This window comes from Maniola hyperantus, chromosome 13, assembly GCF_902806685.2.
Source record: "Maniola hyperantus chromosome 13, iAphHyp1.2, whole genome shotgun sequence".
Lineage (NCBI taxonomy): Eukaryota > Metazoa > Arthropoda > Insecta > Lepidoptera > Nymphalidae > Maniola > Maniola hyperantus.
This window is the reverse complement of record NC_048548.1, coordinates 10,804,925-10,823,258: the sequence shown is the minus strand read 5'-3', so window position 1 is coordinate 10,823,258 and position 18,334 is coordinate 10,804,925. Positions and strand designations below refer to the sequence as shown.

Below are 18,334 nucleotides of genomic sequence, written 5' to 3'. Positions count from 1 at the left end.
AGATATAATCTTAAGATTCCTTCTATACTAGATCTCAACGTCATTGAAGTATTCTTCAAATCTGCATAGCAAATGTACCTATCGCTCATCCAATATTACGTATACCTAATCGTATTACGTATCGGATTACGCACAGACGGATCTGTATTCCGTACAGTTCTATCCGTTTACTGTATCCGCAACTGTAACACAATACGGGGTTTGTCATGAAACCTTCCAAGTGTTGGTTTGATACAACAACAATATAGCTGGCTATATTGTTGTTAAATCTCTCGTTCACTACGGTCTGATGAAAGAAAGATCACTACCCCTATCATCAATACCCTTATTATAAATGCGAAAGTGTGTTTGTTTGTTGGTTTGTTGGTTTGTCCATCAATCACAGCGCAACGGAGCAACGGATTGACGTGATTTTTTGCATGGGTATAATAGTTTAAGAACTGGAGAGAGACATAGGCTACTTTTTTTCCAGAAATCAAAGAGTTCCCACGAGATTTTTAAAAACCTAAATCCACGCGTATGAAGTCGCGGGCATCAGCTAGTATCTAAATACTTTTCTTTCATAAAATTTTCAGTGCAAAACGACAAAAGAAAAGTGTATCACGGACTTTGGTAGTAAAAGAACGTTATCTATTCAAACTTCAGAATACATTTTCGCTGTTTTCTATTCAGATTTAAAAAAAAGATTCCGACGAATTGAGAACCTCCTCCTTTTTTTGAAGTCGGTTAAAAATAGCGACTGGCGACAGTATCGCGCACTTTCGCGCCTTTAAGCGCCAGACTGACAGAACAAAATTATTGTGCACAAACATAATATATTCGCAAAAATTCTTTTAACTCTTTATTATTAACAAGCTTATGCCCACGACTTCGTCCGCGTGGACTACACTATTTTACCCCCTTTGGGGTTGAATTTTCAAAAATCATTTCTTAGCGGATGTCTACGTCATAATACAAAACGTCGAGGCATCGACGTCACTGGCAAGCGTCAAACTTTAGTAAATTTGACCCAGGTAGCTGTAAAGTAGCCATATTTTTGTTTGATTTTACGTCACCTGACCATAGCCTAATATTTGACATATCGTCGATTCAAGATTAAACAAAGAGTTACCTTACTCTAGTTCACTCTGCCATATGTTTCGATTCTGCCGAGCATTACGTTTTGTACTATTTCTCACATAGCTAGATGGCGTTGTAACAAAAATTGTAACTGACCATAATTTAGTCGCGTAACAGTACGCAGCTCTACATCGCGCTAGTAAAGTTTAAACTTCTACAGCAATTATAAAATTGAAATAAAATTAATTAAGCATTGCTTCAGCTGTGAATCAGGTCAGGTAGAAATTTAATTAAAAAGATAATAAATCAAACGACAAATGATTGATGATGAAGTAATCACTTAGGTAGTACGAATTGACGAAATAAAAAGTTAAATTAGTGTCATAGGTATAATAATTATTAATACACATTTTCCTTATACATGGTTTATATATCCCCCTCCCCCTCTCTTACTAATATCGTTGTATAACGGTTGTATAGTTACACAATACTTTGCCTTCTTCTTCCGAATGTCAAACTGCTGATGACAGAAAGGGAGAAATCGGTTGTGAAGTAACTATTCACCCGCGTTACAGCGTCCGTTAAAATGTATATAACTCGAATGTGTTTAAGCCTGTAATACCTATAATATTGTGTAAGTATAAGCAGTGTTAAGTTTTTGGTTTTCCACACGTATCGTATTTCTTGCGATCGCAACAATCAGATATTACCTCTGATATTAATATTTTTTCTGAAATGGTATTTACCGTTTCATAAGAGTCTATTTAACGCGTTGTTCAAAGCGTACAGGTTTAATAATGACTGGCAGTCCCAGTTTACTTCTGAAAGTTTCTTTGTTTCTTCGAGTCTCATTAAAACCTGTAGGATCTAGCGCGATATATGGACTTAACGAACTGCAAGCATAACCATATGAACAAACATTGCATCACATTTTGTTTGTGTTTATAGAAAACTTCCCAGCCTTCGCTCACGACCTCATCCGCGGGGATGTAGGTCATCCCGTGTGAACTGTTTGTATTTCCGGGATGAATTGAACAAGTTTACACTTGTATGATCGGTGCCAAACTCAAAACGAGGGAAACTTATAGGCAGATCTATAGAGCGCACTCTGACTTTGCTTAGATTTAAGACAGTGTTAAAACGAGACAGAGTTAGATCTCCCAAATAAATCTGTCTCGTTTTAACTCAGACTTAAGTTTGAGCAAACTCAAAGTGAGGTATAGATCTCACCCTGAAACAGGTAGCTGTAGAAGTTTAATTTTAGTAATTCTATTGCATATTTTTTTGCTAAAAAAGTATTGTTAGTGCTTGTTCAGAAAACATTCAAGGTAGCATCATTCATGACACATCTCATCTTCTAAATATATAAAAGTAAAAGGTGACTGACTGACTGATCTATCAACGCACAGCTCAAACTACTGGACGGATCGGGCTGAAATTTGGCATGCAGATAGCTATTTGACGTAGTCGTCCGCTAAAAAAGGATTTTTGAAAATTCAAATGAAATAGGGGTTTGAAGTTTGTGTAGTCCACGCGGACGAAGTCCTCTTAGTTTGTATGAGTATATGTATATAGATTTATTATTGTTGTGTCATAGCAAAGAGAGCTTTATAATTATTGCAACATAGAGTAGGTATGTTTTATGTATTGAGTAAGTATTCTATTCTCTACTCTCACTATTCATATGCTCGTACAGTGTACAGGGTAGATAGTTAGCAGCCAGCCGAGTCAATCTGCTGTCAAGTTTACATTTCGCCCCGTCGACCTTTATTGCCTTGTTGCCAAATAATATTAAGCTATCGTGGTTTATATTTGATTTCCAGGATAAAAAGTTGCCTAATGTTAATATCCGAAATGCAAGTTAACTCTGTTTAAAAGATCTACGCATTCATACATACATACAGACGCGGGAAGCGACTTTATTTTATACTATGTAGAGAAGTATGGAAGTATGGATTCGCAACAATAAAATAACAGTCAACAATCCTTTTACCAAAAGAACACAATTCGGCAAAGCTTTCCAGCCTTTCATTCAATTAAAACGGACCATACGGTACGGTTCTACTGTTTACAAAACGTCGAGCACCCACTCCCAAAAAACCAGTGCACTTTTTTCGAGTTTGTTTGTGACAGTCGTCAATTTGTAGCTCTCAATAAAGGAGTAGAGTGTACTGAGGCTTTGTCTACCGGCTGCGTTATTGCATTTTTAATTTTACAGAAACAAATCAAATGTAGGTTGGCTTCCTATTCGGGAAGTTGGGGATTCGATTCCGGGCACGCACCTCTAACTTCCCGAGTTATGTGCGTTTTAAGAAATTAAATATCACTTGCTTTAACGTGAAGGAAAACGTCGTGAGGAAACGTGCATGCCTGAGAGTTCTATATAATGTTCTCAATGGTGTATTATGTCTGCCAATCTGTACTGGACCAACGTGGCGGACTATGGCGTAAAGCTTTCTCATTCTCAGAGGAGATCTGTGCTCAATAATGGGCCAGCGGTGAGTGAATGATGAATAACTGAAGTCCAACGAAGGCCTATTTTGTCTGGTAAATGGAATAAAAACTACAAAATTCTTATTATACAAAACTTACACTTACCTAGATAAAATACCCGAGATATAGGTTCATCTTGACGATTGACTATAATACTCCTAAAGTAGGTATGTGGATATGATGCATTGTCGTACGACAATTAATCAAAGTCGTTTAGCTCAGCAGTTTGAGGATATCTTGACGAATGACGACAATCCGATGTAGATATGTTGCATTGTCGTACGACAGATCAGAGTCGTTTTGTTGCGTCGAAAATGCGAGCAACCGTTTTTGTCGTCGAGCAACTATCAATGACGACATGACGACAGTGTAGTGTTGTCGTACATGATGTTTGGAAGGCTGCCAGAGGCCCGAGATGCTGGCGGCTCGGAGATATGCATCGCAGCCTCAAAGTGCAACTTAATAGTGCACTTTTATTCTGTTTTGATATTTTTTATACATTCCGTAATGGCATCTATTTACGTGAAACAGATGTATTTCGCAAAATATTTAAAAAATATATGGAGTCACAACTTTTCACTGCGAATAACTTTTTAAACGTGTCACCTGCAAGTTATTTTTCCGGTCGCCAGTTATATGTCACCTCATAAAAGAGAAGCTGTTATAGTCATTTTTTTAAACTAAGGCATTCTCCCGAAAACAACTATAGAGTACTAGAAATACCCAGTAAAATCACCCTCCGTATTGAATTGTGACAATTTTTATTTAATAATATAACGAATAAACAAACATATTATTTTTTAGTATTAATAGAAAAAATCTCTAACAGGGCACATAGGTCGGAAAACCGATAGACGTTGGGGTTCCAAGGTGCTGGAATGGCGACCTCGCACCGGAAGACGCAGCGTTGGAAGATCCCCCACTAGATGGACGGACGACATCAGACGAGTCGCAGGGAACCGCTGGATTCAAATGGCGCAAAACCGTGGCGTGTGGAAGTCCGTACAAGAGACCTATGTCCAGCAGCGGATGATCATCATCAACTGATAGACGTCTACTGCTGAACAAAGGTTGATGAATAGAATACTATTGAAAAATACTATAGAATATTAATACAAGAATAACCCTTCCTTTTGGTTTTGCCGTAGTAGTCGGGTAAAAAATGTTGTCGCATTGACTGAATAATATGGTGCATGGACTGAAGAGCTTTTCAAAAAGGCCGCTAAGTAGGCATTGCTTATTTTCCCATGGCAATACGGAGCTCAAGCATACCGTTACCCTACTATATCATTACGTGCAAACCATTGCATTTTATGAAATAGCTACCTAGGTTGGTCATGTAGGTCATATCATGATGCGGCTCAATAAAGCCTTCGGATCGATGAGTTGCAATTGTTAGTCGATATTCCAAGCTTTGCGAGTTTCATTGTTTATTTAGACTTGACAAAAGAACATTGAACCCGAGCAGTGGGTGATTTACTGATCTAGGTACTAGATGATGCTCGCGTGGATTAAGATCTGTAAAAATCTAGTGGGAACTCATTGAATTTTAGGGATAAAAAGTAGTCTATAATGTCACTCTTCAGGTTTTTAACTATATCAATGCCAAAAACTACGTTGATCCGTTGCTTGTGAAACAAACACTTTCGCATTTATAATATTAACTAGATGATGTCCGCGACTTCGTCCGCGTGGATTTAGGTTTTCATTTTCACATTTATAATATTAGTTTGGATGGATTATAGTAGAATTTCAGTTTAATTGCACCCATGTAAGGTCAAATAAAACCGGTTGAAAAAACCTAACTTTGAAATTTATCATAAAAAAAACACCAAGAAGATGAATTTTTTTAAAATGTCAGGATGTTTGTTATTCCTTCATGACCGATTTGGCTGAAAGGAATGGCGATAGCTTATACCTTGACTTAACATATAAGCTAGGTACATTTTGTCCCGGTAAATCAAAGAGTTCCCACGGGATTTTTAAAAACCTAAATCTAATGTTAACGAACTCTCGGGCATCATCTAGGTACCTTCAAGCAAAAATTATCTCTTTACAAAATATTACTCGCGGAATGATAACATCAAAAGATTTAAATTTACTTTTTTTTAATACAATAAAACTTAAAGCTAGCCTTATCTAATTACTATATAAATCATGAACGCGTGGAATGGTGCCAAGAATACTGGCTGCATTTCCGCGCTGGACAGCCAGGCTGATCCGCTGCGCAAAAAATGAGCCAGCCCTTCTGTCACCAGTTGAGGCTATTAATCGCGGTGAAATGTCTCGTAAAAAATTTTTAGCACTAAGACTCCATGGCCCCAGGGTCTCCACGGCAAACGGCACAAAAATGTAACTCTCTATAAGAGAGGCATACTTGCGCCGCTTGCCGTTTTCAGCTGTTTCTGCTGCGGCTCCCGGTCTTGATGCTGTCTTCCTGATATGACACGGGGCCAATGTGTCAACGCAAGTTGCGTCCCACATTAGCGCCCGTTTGTAGATTTAAATTGCTAATCTAGATCGAAAATGGTGCGGTGCCAAGAAACCAGCTTGTTAACACCCGTTTTAATACAGATTTCGCTTAAACTTTAGCTCTTTTAAAAGCTATTTCAGAGCTTATTTTGAAAGTTTAACTTAATCTTGCCTTCTCGTACGAAAAGTTTTCTATTTGTTTTCCCTGATATTAGTGTCTATTTAGCCTGAATTTTACTTGATTTCAACTTAATATATACAGAGTGTAACAAGAACGCTAGCAAAAACGAAGACAGGTGATAGTAGTGATGATTACTGATTATCATTATTACAAAAAAACGCGAAAAATAAATAAAAAAAACATCCTATATTGTGTGAAAGTTCACGATATATTGCAAATAAAACATCTGACTGACGCTAGAGGTTAACGAACGTTGCGTAAGTAGGCCATTCGGAGTCAATGCCACGTCATAGATGGGGCATTGACCCCAGTTTTGAACGCTATACATTGCAGATTTGAAAAATACTAAATCAATCAAACTACAAAATGAAGCAAATGGTTATTGGTATTGGATTGTGTTTAGATAGCAACAACGCTAAGTTTTTGCTAGCGTTCTGGTTACACCCTGTATATACTTAATGCATATTACAGGCAAGCCGTCCGTGCCAGAAAAGCCATAAGTCGCACGCGTCGTTCCTTACGTATTTTTGACAGGTTTTTAGTAGATTAACTTGTTCGTATGTTGTCATTCTGTTGAAATTAGTAACTAATTATTTGGCACGGCAGCCAGTCTCTACAGAGATTAGCCATCTGCGCGGGAGATATAGTGCACAAGTGCACTCACTATTCTCTCACTCAGATGGCGAGGGTGAAATTGCTTACGGTGGCTTGCGATGTGGTTGTAGAAAAAGGAGGGTGGATAGAGGGCGAATGGGAGTTATGACACTACAAACAAGCACACATCCGGCAGCAGGCGTTTTGCGTTGGCGTTAAAAATAGATAATAATAAAGATGCCCGCTCTTTAGCCACAATGGTTGAGTCAAACTAGCTCAACAGCTTTTGACCTATATCAGATCTGTATGCACTTGTTTTCTAACTATGGCTACACAAAATTTTAGTTTGCGATCGTACATAATGTAATATGAATTTCGCGAGCATAATAAATTTGAGAACTAGCTTTTCATTTCGGATACGTCCGTGCAATGTGTTAAAAATTGACGTAGGGAATTGTCATCATTGAAAATTACCTCATCTCAACCGATCACCGGTTTCTTCTCGCCACGACTTATGAGACGGCTAAACCCTTCTAGCTGACATTTACATACCGACATACGTTGGCCAAGAGCGGATTAGCAGAGTTCACAAGTCCCAACGTTTGAGAATGAGCACATTACGGAGAAATCTCAGGCATGCAGGTTTCCTCACGAAGTACTCCTTCATTGTTATTAGCAAGTGATATTTCATTGCTTAAAAGTAAAACACACATAGCTTTAATACACTACGCGGCGAAAGCAATGTACATCGACCTTTAGAAGGAGATAGCCGATTTGTAGAGCTCTGTCTCTGTCGTCGAGTCCGACAAAACGTCATATAGGTATGCGTGACAGAGATAACGCTCTACAAAGCCGAAATGTCATTCTAAAGGTCGATGTACATTACATTACTTTCGGCTGCGTACTGTAAGTTAGAGATGCATGCCCGGGACCCGGGCCCCCCGAATGGAAAGGCGACGTCTTGAACACTAGACTATCAACGCTTTTGTCTACATATAAGCACATGAGTAGAGTATATGAACCTAATCATATTTAAGTCCATTTATAGCTATTAAAGGCTTCAATAGCCCGAAACTTTAGGAGGATAACACTTTTAATTTTTTTTTAAATTTTCGTGACGGTCATTTTGAAATTTTTATTATTTATTGTTACAGCGGCAATAGAAATAGGTACACATTCTGTAAAAATTTCAACTCTCTACCTTTTAAAGTTAACGAGATACAGCCCACTGACAGACAAACGGACTGACGGACAGCGGAGTCTTAGTAATGGGGTCCCGTTGGCACCCTTTGTGTACGCAACCTAAAAAGTTCGAAAGAAGATTGAAAATAATACCTAAGTTTGGCTGCTCATTTTTATTTTCACTCGGCAACAGCAAAGTGTTCGTGATGCAAATGATCCCCATTTCCTGTGTATGGTCCGCAATCATTGCTGCGGGTTCTTTATTACCGTTATACGTTTCAACTTGGCTTATTGGAAAATTTTCACATTACGAAAGCATAGAGAATGCCGCCTAATTTGCATAGTTACTGCCTCGTAGAAATTCCATTAATTTTTTTAGGAACGCTCTCTCTAGAGCCCAATTAGAATTTTCCGTATCGAAATTATGGAAATTTTTGTTATATTTACGTAAATAAAAAGCCAACTTTTGATAGATGGTCCGTCCGTATAGACATACGCGTGCAGACAAGGTCAAAGACAACCGGCCGAAAGTCGAAACAGTCCAAATTGCGTGCAGCTCTTACTACCACAGTAGCGAGCCCTGTCGGCTTCCTCCAAAAGTGGCATAAATATTCAGAATTATTACGGTAAACGGGCGTGCAAAATCAGTGAGGGCGCCTATTCATGTGGCGTGCAGTTCGATCGTGAGGCAAGGCGCGGAGGAAACGTCAGAAAAATCGAATTTCCATGCCGGCAGTCGAGGCTGAGGCGGCGCGGCGCTCACACCGCGCAAACAGCGCCCGCGCGCGCCCGACCGCCCAGTGCAGCACGCCGTGGCCCGTTGCCGAACGCAACCTTCCAAATTCAAAAGTTTAAAAACGCGCGCCATTTGAAAAGAACCAACAAAAGAGTTTCTATACCACCAGTGCTTAGTGTTAACATTTTTTTAAATGATCCTACATCGGTAGGCTAATTAACAGATTATGGGTTTGGCAACGGCCGTCCCGTCCACGGGTCCGCTTGTCGCCCGACCACATAAATTCGTACTTTCTCTAATAAAAGGTGACGTCATTGACGCGGCAAACTTTCGATCGAACGAAATTGTTTAATCATAAATTCTATCCAAGTTCCTACATGAGGAATTATAAATTGCACTGTCTCACTTAACCTTTCCAACAGAATGAAATAAATTAATAATGAATAGTTGCATTCGATAGCATTGTTTTCATATTATTTCATTTTCATCGCATTGATTTAATAATTAATGCTATATTATGGTAGAGACTTGAGTATGTTACTCGATGAATTAGAAATATCTATGTATTCAGTACTTATAATATATTCGAAACGAATACACCACTTAATTATAAGAGCAAAGGCAATAGATAATGTTTTGTCAGCGAAGTCATTCGACATCTGTATTGGATGTAATGTATTGTTTCTTGTATCCGAAGTAATACTTATTTATGTGACAGATTTAGGTTACGACAGAAAAACGGACAAGTTCTAGATAATAAAGTTAATCGCAATAAACTTAATTAAACTTTGACCTTTGTGATGTGCCACGAGTTAGGCAAGGGCATGCTATAGTATCGAAATTAAAAAACTTTGTAACACGAGTAACTTAATCCTATTAAAATATCGTAAAGTAAGGCAAAATGTCTATGAAAAACAAAGCAATGTGAAACAAAAATGTTAGTTAAAATACTAACAACATTCTTTACTACTACATCTATTAGTACCTACCTATATAAAGTAAAATTGACTCTACCGAAATACTATTTAGTAGGATCAAAATTGCTATATTATTAACCTAAAGGTTATATCAAATTAGTTTTAGTTTTGTGTAAATTCAAATTAGAGTTAATTAAGATGCGCATAACTATTAATTGGCATTTCTATATTCAGTGATAAGGCTGCCTTTGTGACACCAGGGATGTGAGAGGAGGCGTGACAAGGGATGTGCGGCAAACCCTCTATTTATGATCAATTCATTTTCATAATTTGGTTCATCTTTGCTCTGGTAAAAGTGGTAATGGTGATGGGTTAAATGCACGAATCTCTCGCTATGATGGATGAAAACTGGGTAACGCCGTAGATAGATAGCAATCTTTATTGCACACAAAACTTGAAATAACCAAGACAAAACAAAGAAACTAAAAACTAAAAACAATTGTATCAACATAGTAAAACGATATGGTATCAAAATAAATATTACTTACTAGCTGACCCGGCGAACTTCGTACCGCCTAACAGTCGATTCTTTTTCGGGCAATTTTTTAAATTTTTCTCTCCGTAAGAACCATCCTCGTACTTCAAGGAATAATTTAAAAAAAGAATTAGCGAAATCGGTTCAGCTGTTCTCGAAATTTGGGATCAGCAACACATTCAGCGATTAATTTTTATATATAGAGATAATGTAAATAGCTTATTACCGCGACTTGGTCCGCATGGACTACACTAATTTCAAACCCCTATTTTACCCCCTTAGGGGTTTATTTTCAAAAATCCTTCCTTAGCAGATGTCTACGTCATAATAGCTAACTGCACGACAAATTTCAGCCCGTGCGTTGATATATCAGTCAGTCATTTTCCCCTTTTATATACATAGATAGATTTCAGCCTAATAGGTAGATATAATACTGCTTCAGTGCCATAGTGTCAATAATTCATTTGCCTCGTATTGCAGGCTCGTTAGCAAGAGTAAATCAATCTATGGACACAAACAATTTGTCGGTTCAAACGAAAGCTTTTAAACTTTTTCGTGAATTTCGTATGAAAATAAAAATATACTGATTTATCTTGATCTACCTGAGTATTAAATTAATTTAAGAAGTTAATGAAACTTTGTGATGATAAGTAACTTTGTTTTTATTTTCAGTACATTATTTTTTTAATTAAAAAAACAAACCTAATATTCACATTGCTAAACATCCATATTATAAATGCAAAAGTGTGTCTGTCTATTTGTTATACCTATATACTTATTCGTAGCTTCCATTAATTAATCTATTACGTTTGGTACAGAAAGAGATAGCTTGCATCTCGGGGATGGACATAGACTAGGTACTTTTTGTCCCGAAAAATCAGAAAGAGCTCCCATGGGATTTTTAAAAATCTAACTCCACGCGGACGAAGTCGAGGGCATCTTTGTGGCACAGAAATAGCTTGCATCCCGGTGCATCCCGTATACGAATATACTTAGGCTATCCTAGAGTTCCCTTGGGATTTTTGAAAATCCAAATCCAATCGGATAAAGTTGCGGGCAGCTATTAATTAAATCATCCCACAATTACAAGGAAAGTATTTATACATATATTATTGAATTTTAAATATCAGAGTGAATAGTTTGATTATCTATAATTTAATATTATGAAATAATAATTAAGCTGTGATAGCCTAGTGGTTAGGACGCACCTCTAGCTTTTCGGAGTTGTGTGCGTTTTAGGAAATTAAAAAATATCACTCGCCTTAACGGTGAAGGAAATCATCGTGAGGAAACCTGCATGCCTGAGAGTTCTCCATAATGTTCTCAAAGGTGTGTGAAGTCTACCAATCCGCACATGGCCAGCGTGGTAGACTATGGCCAAAACCCTTCTCACTCTGAGAGGAGGCCCGTGCTCTGGTGAGCCGGCGATGGGTTGATCATGATGAAATAATAATTATTAAAAATTACTTGAACTTTGCTTGTGTGAGTACCCGCACTTGACCGGAATTTCATTCGAGCTATGTTTATTTACCAAACAAAATTTTCTTTCGAAAATTTTCTACTTTAATAAGGCATTACGCAGCTCAGTACTTTATTATTAAAAAAGTATTTCTAAATAAAGAAACTCTACAAAGTTTGAAGTTTATAAAGATTTCGAGTGAGAATATTGAAGTTTAAAATATGAAGTTCGTCATATTATGAAGCTATTGTATAGAGGCATATTTACTTATTAAGGTTGCGAAATATAAAGTACGCTCTACAAAAAGTGCCTATTGTGTAAAAGACAATGGTTAAGATATCTCCATTTTTATATTTTTTCAATGTTTACCTAAAGTGGGTCTCAAAAAAATTACATTTAGGGGTTCACATTGCTTAGGTCATTCGAAATTACTAACTGACCCAAATTCTATAAGGTCAGTATTCTACACAATAATCGATTGCCGTTCCATTAAGACTAATTAATATCTAGATATTACGAGCAGTTTTCGGATTTTTTCCATCAAGGCCACCACTGGTATCCTAATAGGATAGTGTCCTTATAGTTATTTAAAATTTATAAATAAAAAGCTTCAAAAAGTCGCAAAATTTTGCAATATTTCAGGTAGGCTGAAGGCGCTACGAAGATTATACTTTTAAGTTTATTTCACACTACGGGATATTAATTATATTATAGTCCGGTGTAAAAAGACATTCAAGGTTACAATAATTCACATAGGGCTAAAAATTTGTACGAATGTTGGGAACACCAATTTAAAAATGAATTGTGAAAAGTCCCCATCTATTTATATTGATGTTCCCAACATTCGTACTAAATTTTAGCCTCTTTAGTCTCTTTTAACCGGACTATAATATCCCGTAATTATATCCCGTAGTGTGAAATAAGCTTTAGGATTGATTAGCTACTCTACCGGTCAGATACAAAGGTAACATGTACGAAGACCTACATATTTTGGCTGATAATTTGCCTTTAATTGCTAGTAGAAAGGATTCTGAAAATAGATGTCAGAGGGTTCGTCAAATCGTTTTAGCTTCGCGTCAGTTCACATCGACTGTACCCATACAATACGCTAAGGGGTAGGCCGTAGGCGCTACGAAGATTGTATTAGGATCGATTAGCCATTCTACCGGTCAAATACAAAGGTAACATGTACGGAGCGGAGACCTACATTTCGTTATTTGTATGGTTTTGTTAACAATTATTACATTTTTCATGCAAACTTCAGCTTATTACTAATTGGTTTTAATCGTTTAGCTATATAATATTTTATGGGATTCTTAGTGAAATTATATTGTTTTGTGAAAGGAGTTACGATCTGCATCAATTTGCATATTGGCGTAAATCATTTTACTTCTTTTTATGACGTCCTAATAGAATTTATAGTTAACGAACATTACGCGAACAACAGTACGCGGCAGAAAGTAATATAGATCGACCTTAAGATGGAGATAGCAGATTTGTAGAGCATTGTCCCTGTCGTTGAGACCGACAAAATGACATATAAGTATGACTGACAGAGACAACGCTCTACAAAGCCGAAATGTCATTCTAAAGGCCGATATACATTACTTTCTGCCGCTCACTGTAAGCACATATTCCAGAGGAAAACTTTATATTATACTGCTGTGGTTAGGAATACCTTAATTGAATTTTTTTTACGTGATTTTAAAATATGTATACCTAGGTAGGCACCTGTACTCATTAATTGTAATATTATGAAGTTAGAAACGTCAATTTTTTAACTGGTTTTGTGTGGTGGAGTGAGTGGTTTCACTTGTGATTACTATGACGTGTTTTGGATACATTTTTTGGATTTTCATGTAAGTACATTACAAACCTTCTTCTTCTATCGATAGCTCAAAGAAAATGTATGTTATAGTTAAGAAGTTATTTTTAGGAAAAGTAAAAGCTATACCTAAATTAATATTTCCTGAAATCAGTTGTAACAAGAATTTATACTTCTATACTAATATTATAAATGCGAAAGTGTATCTGTCTGTCTGGTAGCTTTTCAATAAATAAATACGTTTAACCGATTTTGACGAAAGCTGGTACAATCATAGCTTGCATTCCAGGGACGGACATAGGCTTTTTGGAGGACCTTTTGTCCCGGAAAATTTAAGAATATCCACGGGATTGTTAAAAACCTTAATACACCTAGATGAAGTTGCAGACATCATCTATTTGGCACAGAGTTAGCTTCTATTCGAGAGACGGATATAGGCTATTTTTTAAACCGGAAAAATAAATAGTTTGCCTAGATCTAGACCTAGATCCACGCGGACGAAGTCGGGGGCATTATCTAGTATTAAATAAACCCAACAGTTGCTATTGTTGCAATCTCACAACTTCCGTTGAGCTATTGAAATAGTTCGGTGGGTAATTTTTTATTTTCCTAACTTGAATAGATGAGATTTTTTCCACAAAAATCGAAACCAGGTCGGCTCACGTTCAATACCAGGTAAAAGTTTTTCAATATCTTTCATGTTGACGTATAAATTGATTGGGTGTTGACATTTAACGTTTAACTGTATATACGAAATTTCGCTAAGGGTACTTTTAGATGTGCCACAACCACAACGTCAAAAATGTCACCAGACAATCAAAATTAATGGTGCCATTCACATGTCGTCTCGTATGGATTGACGTTTAATGTCTGTGGCGAACGTGTGATTAATATCGACGACATTGCGGTCACATGGCAACCACTCGCGGTACTCGCAAGTCGCACGTCAGCAACCAACCACAACATGACTAGAAAACACGAATTTATGCAGCTGCCGCGATACCTTTTATTCACGACCACTGCGATTTACCACTATTATCTGTTGTGTTGTGGGCTTGTGGGTCGTCTGAATGGACACTAAATGCAAATGTTGGCGTCGGTGATGACGAATGTGCAAATAAAGAGCACAAACTGAGCACAAATTGTATTTTCGGTAATGGTATTCAATACTTTAACACTATCCATTTACTTTATTAAAATTGAACTAAAAATAAACGTATGAACTTTTAAAACTTTTTGATGGAACCGGTATACATAGGTACCTATACATAATACGAATCGGGTGTTTAGAAACCTCTATTCCCAATTTATATCAAGATATTTTTACCTACGTTATACAACAATACTCTATTTTACGCCAAGCCAGAAAAAATCTAAAAATGTCTAAACAAGATAGTAAAAAGCAATCAAAAAATGTTAATTTCATTTTTTTATCTGTTCTACAAATATCCAAAACACATGATACCGTAGTCGCCATGTTAATTCCAACTGTGACGTTACATGGATTAAAATTGTAATGTTTTTCACTAAGAAAACACTGTTGTTTACCAAACCGTGTGACGTCATGGCAGCTCATGAACCTAAAAAGATGGCGGGTAGCGTTTTCACGGCGAAATTTTAAATGGTTAATTGAATTTTTAATGCACTTATCGATCGAATAAAATTTTTGTGAATTTTTTGGTAGTTTATTATAACTTTAGGATCAAATTAGAACACTTTCAAAAAGGGTAAAATATCCTGTTGGATATCTTTGATATTATAGAGACAGGCATCACATTTAAAAACACTACTATCCGAGTATGTGTGATCCAATCCATTTAACTCAGATCAAGCGATAATAACGAACGAAAGGTAAAAGTCAGGGTATACAAACAGTTGGCAAATACGAATTGTGTGTTTGAAAAATCTCTGTTTAGAAATCTCTTTTCCCTAACCGTTTCCAACTATGTTTGATGACAGCGCTGCATCGCGAATGCCGGCAAATAGATTTACTCGTGTAACCGTATACTCTATTATTCCCATAGCTCGATGCAATTGTTTGAGCCTTAGGTATAACGTGGAAGGATGTTGAAAAAAAATGCGAGGGAATTTGTTTGACTTATCTAGGATTTGCTAAAGGTTAGGATAGACAACTTGTTGTTCTTAGAAATAGTAATTTAAAGAAATGTGGAGTCGTAAAGACTGCGGAATTAGCGTCGGAAAAGCGCTGATACCTTAGAGTAGGTATATAACAGAGCGCTTACACAGCTTATGAGGCATTAAGTAAGAATCGTAAGCAGGTATTATATTAGACACTGTATTCTATTAGTAAAGCAGGTATTCTATTAGACAGATATTCTAGTATTTTGTGGATTATTAAACTATATACTTGTAAAAAAGGTGAAAACTGAGGACTAAATACGTCCTTAAAAAATAGTAGGTACAACAACTTTAGTGAAAATGAAATTACGCGACAAATTGTTACTGTACTGTACTGTAACTGAAAGAAAAGCGGGTGAAAATAACTTATAAGTACCATATACAGGAGGTTAGCGTTTTATAAAGAAGTAGACTTTTTAATTTTTAGGGTTCCGCACTCGAAGGGTGCCAATGTGTCCCTATTACTAAGCCCTATTACTCATAAATCGTTATGTAGAGAGTTAAAATTTTCACAGATTTATATTGCCTATCCTATTTATATTGCCTGTTTAATATATTTTATATTTTTGATTTCAAAATGGCCGCCGTACAAATTAAAAAAAGGACATCGTGCTATATCTTCTACAATGACTGGTTTTTGACAGGCATCCAGTCTAAGACTTTGCATTGCTTAAAAAACAAAAGTATTGATTCCTTAACTAATCCAAAGGTAACGAAAAATCATTACCTTCAACTTTGAACTACAAAATTGGTAATGCTTGCTGTCGAATAAAAACTGTTATTAAAAAGACATCACACTTATTCACTCGTGCTTGTGGGGCAATCACAGATACAATAAACACGACATTTGTTTGTTTTATGGATATTGATGTTTATTTATGTTCAATCTACAGGTGGCATTTTTTATCTTCGCTTTACTATTCTGATCATAAATGCATAACTTTTCGTTATAAAATTACTAGCTGATGCCTGCGACTTTGTACGCGTGGATTTAGGTTTTAAAAATCCAGTGGGAACCCTTTGTTTTTCCGGGATAAAAAGTAGCCTATGTCATGCTCCAGGTCTTAAACTATACCCATACAAAAAATCCCGTTGCTCCGTTGCGACGTAATTGAAGGACAAACCAACAAACAAACACACTTTCGCATTTATAATAGGGGTAGGGATGGCATTGTTAGGACTATTATAAGTTCTGTGGCATCTGACACACTTTCTTTAATTTTAGACGTAACTGCGCTGTAAAACAATTTCATACCTATACGTATATTATAGAGATCACTGGCTTATTTTAAATGTGCTTAGCTTAACACAATATTATTTTTTACGTGAAATCTCAAAACTGATAATGAAAGCTGCATTGAAATAAACACGGATTGCGAATTCGTTTTATACATTTTAGAGATAAGAAGAGAACTAGACGCTTGCTTTTTGAAAAAGAAAATATACAGCTGATTTTATGAAACTTGTATGTTATGAAGATATCCTACCATAATACCTACTCACCCGCTAAATAATGATTATGGATAAGACTGTTAGATGTTTAAAATTTTATTCGTGAGCATTTGAAATTTCAATCACCTTATGAAAAGTATTAAATTTTTCATTCATTTGGTCGGTCGATAACCTGTATGTAGAGCACTCATGACTTTAGTGTATACGATTACTTTAGTGTATACGATTCTAGTGACTGAATAAAAAATTTATTCACCCTGTATACAAAAAAGCACTTGCTTTTTGCTCCGGCAAGGAATCCAGCAATTAAACGTTTTTGCCCCTGGAATGTTCATAAATAAATTTTTCATTTGCATATTTTACCGTTTAGTATTATTTTTAAGTTCCACGCGTTTTATTTTAGTATTAAGTACTTTACTCCTATTTTTAATAGTTGTGGTAAACGGCATAAGCTGTGGCATAAGTATTTGAAAGTTTGGAATGTTGAGAAATTGTTTGAGAGACGGCAGAGCTATTTTTAGTCATTCTCTCTAGCACTGCTATAATATTATATTTTTGTTTTGTAAATATTATTCCTCTTTCTTCCTTATGGTTTCTATACTTAATTGTTTCCATCTGTGGAGCATGTAAATATGTATAACTTCTCCCTACCACAGTAGTCGCTCTATCCACCTAAGCTAGCTCCAGAAGCCTAGTAGACCAATTAGGTTGCCGAGGGCTTCCCGGAGCTTCCTTTCCTTGTATTACCTTACTTGCTGCCCGCGACTTCTTTCACGTGGATTTAGGTAGTTCAAAATCCCGTGAGAACTTTTTGATTGTCCGGGATACAAGTAGCTTGTGTGATAATTAAGAACATTAATCTATCTCTATTCCAAATTTCAGCCAAATCCATCTAGTAGCTTTTGGCGTGAAAGACTAACAAACACATACCCACCCACACACGCACACATGCACACACGCACACACACACATACACACACACACGCACACACACAAAGTTTCGCCTTTATAATATTAACTAGATGATGCCCGCGACTTCATCCACGTGGAATTAGGTTTTTAAAAATCCCGTGGAAACTCTCTAATTTCCCGGGATAAAACGTAGCCTATGTCACTCTCCAGGTCTTAAACTATACCCCATGAAAAAAATCACATCGATCAATTGCTCCGTTGCAACGTAATTGAAGGACAAAACAACAAACCAATAAACCAACAAACAAACACATTTTCGCATTTATTATATGATAGGGGTAGTGATGTGATACAAAGACTATCAGGCACGACTGACAC

The 18,334-nt window shown here is 36.6% G+C and overlaps 1 protein-coding gene across 4 annotated transcripts in view; it reads left to right on the top strand.

Annotated features, from left to right (window-relative positions):
* The window catches only part of LOC117987889 (uncharacterized), a 133,945-nt gene that overhangs the window by 54,557 nt on the left and 61,054 nt on the right, over positions 1-18,334 (top strand). The window contains exon 1 of one of the 4 annotated variants that reach the window (XM_069502584.1): positions 8,734-8,924. The exons of 1 other annotated variant lie outside the window; for it this stretch is intronic. The gene's annotated coding sequence lies outside the window, so the exon portion shown is untranslated. Of the gene's footprint in view, positions 1-8,733; positions 9,023-13,391; positions 13,488-18,334 lie in introns of those variants that run through there. 2 more of the 4 variants (XM_069502581.1, XM_069502582.1) reach the window with 2 other exon arrangements.